The sequence below is a fragment of the Branchiostoma belcheri genome, unplaced genomic scaffold (assembly GCF_001625305.1).
Source record: "Branchiostoma belcheri isolate BF01 breed outbred unplaced genomic scaffold, Haploidv18h27 scaffold469, whole genome shotgun sequence".
Lineage (NCBI taxonomy): Eukaryota > Metazoa > Chordata > Leptocardii > Amphioxiformes > Branchiostomatidae > Branchiostoma > Branchiostoma belcheri.
Window position 1 is genome coordinate 1 of NW_017804097.1, and position 9,430 is coordinate 9,430.

Sequence of the window (9,430 nt, forward strand, 5' to 3'; positions counted from 1 at the left end):
AGACTTTTTTAGCTGTCCTGTACCCACACTCCCCACACATGTAGGGTTTCTCACCGGTGTGTTTTGTTTGATGAAAGTCCAAATTGGATTTCTCTGCTCCAGAATAGTCACACTGGTCACACTTGTAGGGTTTTTCTCCTGTATGGGTTCTCATATGATGGGATAAGGAATGCTTAAAAGCTGTCCTATATCCACACTCCCCACACATGTAGGGTTTGTCACCGGTGTGTTTTGCTTTATGTTTGTCCAAAGAAGATTTCCATGCTGCAGAATAGCCACACTGGTCACATTTGTAGGGTTTTTCTCCTGTATGTGTTCTCATATGTTGGGATAAATAGCGCTTTTGAGCTGCCCTGTACCCACACTCCCCACACATGTAGGATTTCCCACCAGCGTTATTCAAGTTGACTTGTGTTGCCGCCTGGTCTTGAACATTGCTTGTTTTGCTGTCACACTTGACCAGGGAAACCCCGGTGGGAGACCCATCACAGCAGTTCTGACCAACTCCGGTGGGAGACCCTTGTTCTGCCATCGCCATGTCCAGCTTAAAATGAGAAAATGGAGAAATCATGGAGATTTGCAGAAAACAATGTATTTTCCCAATTAGATTGAAACGTAATTCATTACAACTCAGTAAATGATACAGGGATATAGTGATTGCAACTCTTAAATTGGGCTCATTTGCTGTTCAAAAAAATACATGTACACACGCACACATGCACACACACACGCGCGTGCGCGCGCGCACACACACACACACACACGCATACACACACACACACACACACACACACACACACACACACACACACACACACACACACACACACACACACACACAAAGAGTGCCTTTCCCAAGGACACAGGGTCGGTGACTTGGCAGGATTCGAACCACAGACCTCTTGGTTCTAAGCCGATTAATGCCCAGCCGAAATACGCTACATAACCCCACATTGCGTTTCTTTACAATACAATTAACATTTTTATATAATTTCACGTACTCTAAATAGGCCACTTTGCCTGATGCAGCATGACGTACATGTAAGTGGCGAGGGTCGAACGTATGTTAGGTTTGGCCCCCCTCCCCCTTTAATTCAACGATATTCACATCCCGAAAATGTCGACAAATTAGCATCCTACTGCGGGTCTTCTTCCACAGAAATGGTCTAAAACTATTCCAATCAACATCACAATACTTTTCTGTCCGTTTCTAAGCCTTACCTGCTTCCTATGACGGTTTTTCTCTTCACGTAAACCGGAACTCGGGCAGCTTTGTCCTTCCGTCGTCTCGCGAGGTGAGAGGTCAACGCAATCTGGGTCAAGGGGTGAAATTGTCGACCTGATCACCCATGTAGTACATTTGATGTCAGTTGGCACGTTACGTTTTCCTCATAATGTCAACTCTCTGCGTTCAAACCGACCACCTTACAACGTAACACGCGTCTGACTTTTGTTTCTGATCTACTTTAAAAGAGATAATTTAAGGGAATGAATGTCAAGCCAAACTGTTTGGCCTAAATCTTGATTTCTGTGTTTTATGATCAACTCACCACCTCGGACAATATTCCATCCAAGGAAAAAAAAGCAACACAGAAGGAAAATTTATGTTCAAGGTCTTAAACGATTTAATAATGTCAGTGGAAAATATCTAGATCTAGATACATCTTTGAAAAACCCCCAGGAAATTTACTTGTATACAACCTATCGTCTACCTATCGTCACTGGCGTAAAATTACTTCCTCCTTTGGAAACTGAAAGCACATCAGACATTTTACACTGATACAAATCAATACCATTAGCCTTGGGGTTTTATCCTAACAAATTCTAGTAGTTTAAAGAGTTGATATAAGATATAATTGTGTTTGTAGGACATTTAGGCAAACACTTCGCGACAGGAACTACTAGTAGATACACGTCAGGAAATCTAAGCTCGTACACACACAACACTAACGTCTACATTCCAACTATTGTGTACAAACACAGCACTAATGTCTACCTTTCAGCTTCAACTTCTGTATACAATCACTTACCGATGTTAATTAATGATTATGTATATGTACAATATCAAAATCTATACTATAACGCTTACTATTCTCACTCTACAATTCTAGATAGCTAAAATAGATTTTGATATCTGATATTACAACAAAGTATATGGGCTACTAAGCTAAACTAAGACTTATTCTTGTACCTAAATTATAGCCATAACTTAATTAGATACTAAAGTGAACAAGTATAGGGCTTTTTCTTGAGAAAAACCTTTGCCTACTTGCAAACATCATGAACTCTTACAGAATATTCAGCCTAAATGTTTATGAACATAACTGTCATATACCCTTAAGATTCGTATCAAAATATTAAGCAGAAAACTGCAGTTAACAGCAGACTGTGTGTACTAAATGTCACTACGAGATGATCACAGTTGCAGACTTGGTGCCTCTGTATGGATTTTCCTATGTCGAGTTAGGGCAGTCTTAGAGGCTGCAGAATAGCTACACTGGTCACACCTGTAGGGTTTTTCTGATGTGTGTGCACTCATATGTCGGGATAAGTCTGACTTGTGAACCGCCCTGTACCCACACTCCCCACACATGTAGGGTTTGTCACCGGTGTGTGTTGCTAGATGTAAGTCCAAAGAGGACTTGTGTGCTGCAGAATAGTCACACTGGTCACACTTGTAGGGTTTTTCTCCTGTATGGGTTCTCATATGTCGGGATAAGTGGGACTTGTCAGCTGTCCTATATCCACACTCCCCACACATGTAGGGTTTCTCACCAGCGTGTTTTGATAGATGTTTGCCCAAATCATACTTCCGTGCTGCAGAATAGCCACACTGGTCACATTTGTAGGGCTTTTCTCCTGTATGGGTTCTCATATGTTGGGATAAGTTGGACCTGTCAGCTGTCCTGTATCCACACTCCCCACACATGTAGGGTTTCTCACCCGTGTGTTTTGCTAAGTGTTTGTCCAAACTACATTTCTCTGCTGCAGAATAGTCACACTGGTCACACTTGCAGGGTGTTTCTCCAGTATGGGTTCTCATATGTTGGGATAAGTAGTGCTTTTGAGCTGTCTTGTATCCACACTCCCCACACATGTAGGGTTTCTCACCGGCGTGTTTTGCTAGATGTCTGTCTAAATGAAATTTCCGTGCTGCAGAATAGTCACACTGGTCACACTTGTAGGGTTTTTCTCCTGTATGTCTTCTCATATGTTGGGATATGTTTGACTTTTGAGTTGCCCTGTACCCACATTCCCCACACATGTAGGGTTTCTCACCAGCATGTATTTCTAGATGTATGTGCAAATTATCTTTCCGTGCTGCGGAATAGCCACAATGGTCACACTTGTAGGGTTTTTCTCCTGTGTGGGTTCTCATGTGTTGGGATAACTGAGACTTGTAAGCAGCCCTGTACCCACACTCTCCGCACATGTAGGGTTTCTCACCAGCGTTATTCAAGTTGACGTGTGCTGCCGTCTGGTCTTCAGCATTGCTTGTTTTGCTGTCACAGTCAACCTGGGAAACCCCGGTGGGAGACACATCACAGCAGTAATGGCCAACTCCGATGGGAGACCCGTGTCCTGCCATTGCCATGTTCACCCTAATGAAAGAAATTATACAGATTAAGCGTTTTAAGCTGTCAATGATAAAATAGAATTTATAGAAAACAAGCTTCAAAGAATTCTAACTTCACTAAGCTTTACAATTTTAGCCTAATGCATTACAACGTAACCCAACATGATTCTGACGTGTTGCCTTTCTCGCATTTGAATAAATTTGCTGCTATGTTGTTACAAAATCATAATTTGAGATCTTACAATGAATCACTCACACCACCAATCTCCTAAAACATTTTATATCATATTATTTATTACTTCTACGACTACGAACAATGGGTAAAATGACCCCATTCGATACGCTAGAAAGAGAGTCGGCAGTATAGCCTGTAGGTTTGGTCACCAGGCTTCTCTATTTACTGTTTTTACAAATCAGTTCTACGCGTTTTTAGATGTTGTAATGTACGCCTTGTGCGATTCTTAACAATACAATTAAAATTTCTATATAATTTCACGTACTCTAAAAAGCCACTTTGCCTGATGCAGCATGACGTACATGTAAGTGGCGAGGGTCGAACGTATGTTTGATTTGGCCCCCCTCCCCCTTTAATTCAACGATATTCACATCCCGAAATTGCCTGCAAATTATCATCCTACTGCGGTTCTTCTTCCACAGAAATGGTCTTAAACTATTCCAATCAACATCAGAATACTTTTCTGCCCGTTTCTAAGCCTTACCTGCTTCCTATGATGGGTTTTCTCTTTACGTAAACCGGAACTCGGGCAGCTTTGTTCTTCCGTCGTCTCGCGAGGTTAGAGGTCAACGCATTGTGGGTCAAAGGTAAAGTTGTGTGCCTGATTACCCATGTGTTGCATTTGACGTCAGGTAGCACGTTACGCTTTCCTCATAATGTCAACGTTCCTTGTTTAAACCGACCACCTTACAACGTAACACTCGCCTGACTTTTGTTTCTGATCTACTTTAAAAAAAGATAATTTAAGGGAATAAATGCCAAGCCAAACTGTTTGGTCTGAATCTTGATTTCTGTGTTTTATGATCAAATCACCACCTCGGACAATATTCCATCCGAGGAAAAAAGCAACACAGAAGGAAACATTATGTTCAAGGTACAAAACTATTTAATAATGTCAATGGAAAATATGTAGATACATCTTTGAAGAAAACAACAACTACAAAACGGGAAATTTCCTTTATACAACCTATCATCTACCTTTTTACTGGCGTAAATAACTTCCTACTGTTGGAAAATGAAGCACATCAGTCATTTTACACTGATACAAATCAATACTATTAGCTTTTGGTTTTATTTATACAAATCCTAGTAGTTAAAAGAGTTGATAGTCACAAGATATTATTGTGTTTGTAGGACATATAGGCAAACACTTCGTGACAGGAACTACTAGTAGATACACAGGAAATCTAAGCTCGTACACACATAACACTAACGTCTACATTCCAACTACTGTGTACAAACACAGCACTAATGTCTACTTTTCAGCTTCAACTACTGTGTACAATCAGTTACCGATGTTAATTACTGATTATGTATATGTGTATTATCCAGTCAATACTATAACGCTTACTATTATCACTCTACAATTCTAGATATCTAAAATAGATTTTGATATCTCATATTACAACAAAGCGAAACTAAGACTTATTCTTGTACCTAAATTATAGCCCTAACTTAATTAGATATTAAAGTGCCTACTAATTCCCTACTTGAAAACTTTACTCAGTTTCTTCCTCTTCTGTTCCAAACACTAACCTCTGACCTGGCCAATGACATCATTTGTTGACGTCTGTCACCATTGTGACTGGTGTTGGGTTACATAATGTTGCAATGGCATGGTCTGCTCTGTCACCATATACTAGTAGTACATGTATGTGAATGTGTTTGAGTAAGAATTAACAGGGCAGACCATGTCCGAAGGTAAACATCATGCATTTGCTTGGAAAATATTACTTCTCTAGTTTATTTTCGATTTCTGTTTCTTTCCCAACAGTGAAGACAGATGGACGAAACTGGAGACAAACCCTTGGGGAGTGAGGAGAGCAGTTTTAGGACAACTCCCGAGTCTTGCTTTACTGTGAAGAACCATACAGGAGAAAGACTTGGGGAAAGTCATTCATTCCAACATCTAGCAAAACACACCGATGAGAAACATGTGTGGGGAGTGTGGGTACAGGACAGCTCAAAAGTCTCACATATCTAAACATATGAGAACCCATACAGGAGAAGACCCTACAAGTGTGACCAGTGTGACTATTCTGCAGCACTGAAACACAATCTAGACAAACATCTATTAAAACACACAGGTGAGAAAGCCTACATGTGTGGGGAGTGTGGATACAGGACAGCTTCGAGGTCCAACTTAACCCGACACATGAGAACCCATACCAGGAGAAAAACCCTTACAAATGTGTCCTGTGTGACGTTTCTGCAGCACACAAATCCANCAGGGGTTTATCCTGTCTTTGCAGGTCTTACACTCAAAAAGGGTTTGAAGGTATGCACTGTAGAATGGCCTGCACCCTTTTTGACAAGGAATGACCTGACCCTGTGGCACTTGCTGGTTACATACAGGACAGTTAATGGTTGAAGTGTCAGTTTGGGTGAATGTCTGCTGCAAACACATGAAACAGAAGATATGTTCACAGTTAGTAATGACAGGTAAGTACAATATTGATCTGCAAATGGGACACTTGTAGGCCTCAGACTGCAAGCATTCTGAAAACCTATCTTCATCGAATGGGTAGTCTTCCAGGTCATCTTGAAGTTTTAGAAAACTTGTATGATCGAAGGACTGAGAAGAATCTGTAGAAGTACTAGAACTTCCTTGTTTAGGTGGGCCGGAGGTCCCAGGCCCATCACAGTCACCTGGACTTGCTAGTCCTGAAGACTTGGATGTACCTGGGATTGGAGATGGGGTAGGGGATGCAGCGGGCTTCTTTGTTGTGGATTTTTTTTTCTGAACTTTTTTTGGCCTTCCACCCTTTGACATCTGTTCAGCCTTTTCACAATGTTTACACTCCAACTTGTGGTTATACCACATCTCTTTTGAGCTGACTGCCTTGCTCCCACATTCTGACCAGTTTGCCATTTTACTGCGACATTTATAACAGAAAAAAAGGAGGATGTCTGTAGCTCTTGTCCAGCTCGATATTCACCCCCCATGTATCCTTAATTTCCTTACTAAAATCAATGCATCTAAGGAGGGGGCGATTTCGCTGCTTTTGAGCTTTGGTGGAAACAGGACCTGCACAGAAACGACATAGTTTTCTTATGTTTTCAATGTGTACTTTCAAAAGACTCATGTTGGAAAAGTTGTCTGAAACTAAGGAAACTAAGGGCAAAGATCCCAGAACTAACAATCAATCTTGCAGCAGTTTAAGTGACAGCTAGGAATGTGTCTGGGCAGATCCTCTTTCCACCATGCAAGATTGTGGGGCCTTTTGAGGAGGGGGGGGGGCAAAATGGGAACAAAATATGACAAAAGTGGCAGTAAGGCAGTCTCTTTTGCCAAAAATAAATAATTTCAAAGTAAATCTAAGTTTTAAAAATCAGTTCAAGAAGAATGGCTTCCTTTGGGTACAGAAATACTAGGCAAACAAATATCAAAGTAGCATCTAAGTGGCTCCAGGCCGGGACCACATGGTCTAATATGCCGAACTTAGAATGACCCTCACAGAAAACCTGGGATCCTGACCAAATGATGACTATGAAAAATAAGTAGTGAAATAGGTGAGGTTTAAGATGTGTGTAAGATTATAAGTGGCAAAACTGGCATTAATAATGAAAATGGCTGGTAAATTACCCTGATTTGACCATGTGGTGAAATGACCTCCCGGCAGCACCCCCTGTACATGAGTGGGTGTTACTCAAGGGGAAACCCCCAAAGACCATGTGTGTCTGGTGTCTGTATTAGGGAAGGGTCTTGTTTCTACTTAGGCATGTATTTTGACATGATTCATGGTGTTCCTGTCAAGAAAACCACTTAGTAACCACATCCCACAGCAAGGGAAGCAATGGTTGCCATGCAGTCCGCCATCTTGATCTCGTGAAAAATGACACGTGACAGCCCTTATCTCGCGTGAACCAGCGTGGCTCATTTCGATAATTTATTAAATATGCGGAAAACTAAGTTGAGGCCATCTTGGCCTCTGAAACTGGTGTGGTACAGGACAAAAACCCTACAAGTGTGACCAGTGTGACTTTTCTGCAGCACGGAAAGACACTCTAGACAAACATCTATTAAAACACACAGGTGAGAAAGCCTACATGTGTGGGGAGTGTGGATACAGGACAGCTTCGAGGTCCAACTTAACCCGACACATGAGAACCCATACAGGAGAAAAACCCTACAAATGTGACCTGTGTGACTTTTCTGCAGCACACAAATCCAGTTTGGACTATCATTTAGTCATGTGTGGGGAGTGTGGGTACAGGACAGCTAAAAAGTCTCACTTATCCCGACATATGAGAACCCATACAGGAGAAAAACCCTACAAGTGTGACCAGTGTGACTATTCTGCAACACGGAAATCTGTTTTGGACCAACATCTAGCAAAACACTCTGGTGAGAAACCCTACATGTGTGGGGAGTGTGGGTACAGGACAGCTAAAAAGTCCCACTTATCCCGACATATGAGAATCCATACAAGAGAAAAGCCCTACCAGTGTAGCTATTCTGCAGCACGGAAATCCACCTTAGATGATCATAAAGCAAGACATACCGGTGAGAAACCCTACATGTGTGGGGAGTGTGGGTACAGAACAGCTTACAGGTCAGACATATCCAAGCATATGAAAGGTCATACATCAGAAAAGCCCCTACAAGTGTGACCAGTGTAGCTATTCTTCAGCCTCTAAGGCTGCCCTAACTCAACATATGAAAATTCACACGGAGGCCTAGGCACCAACTCTGCAACTGTGACCATCTCGTAGTGAGAAGATTTTGCGTACACAATTATTATAAGTTAAACTTTTGTCTAATATTCAGCTCTTTAAACTTGGATTGTAGTGATTAGCAGAAGTGTAAAATGACCGATGTGCTTAAATTGTTTCCAACAGTAGAAAGTAATTTTACGCCAGTGAAAATGTAGACGAAATTTTGCATTTCTTTTAAGAGGATGTATCTATAGAAATTTTGGATTAAATCGTTATGTACCTTGAGCATGATGTTTACGTTTTGTTGCTTTTTGCATGTACATTATCCGATCAATGCCACCACGTTTACTGTTTTTAACCATTCTAGATAGTTAAAAAAGATGATTTTCATGGTCAAAAGAACTGAAAGCAGAACAAAACATTTGGTGCAATAAGCTAAACTAAAAAATGAGAATTATTTTATTGTAACTACTATACATTATAGTTATATCTAATTTTTTTTTTAAAAAGTAGACAGTATAGGACTATGGCATTCCTCTGGAAACATCTTTGCGTATTTGCAAATACATGTATTATAAACTATTACAGAATATTGTAAAGCCAAACTGTTTAGTCTGAATCTTGATTTCTGTGTTTTAGGATCAACTCACCAACTCTGACAACATTCTCTGACATCTCTTACGACACCTGAAAAAGGTTCAGACTACCAGTGTCTGACCTGGTGACTGGGTACGTAAGTTACGTACGTCCCCTGTGTGAATACGCCTGCCCTGTCTGGGGCCCCGGACTGACTTCCACCCAGATAGCCCAGATAGAGAACATTCAGCGCCGGGCATGTCGCATCATACTTGACAAAGACTAATTCCGGTACTCGGACGCATGCAGTCTCCTAGGTCTACCTTCACTCCAGGAAAGACGTGAACAGCTGATCCTGAAGTTCGGACGCGGCCTGATGAAGT

General features: G+C 41.3%; 1 pseudogene; it reads right to left on the reverse strand.

The window, feature by feature from the left end:
• Positions 1–2,351: 2,351 nt before the first annotated feature.
• LOC109479102 overlaps positions 2,352–9,430 on the reverse strand; it is a 43,173-nt pseudogene continuing 36,094 nt past the window's right edge.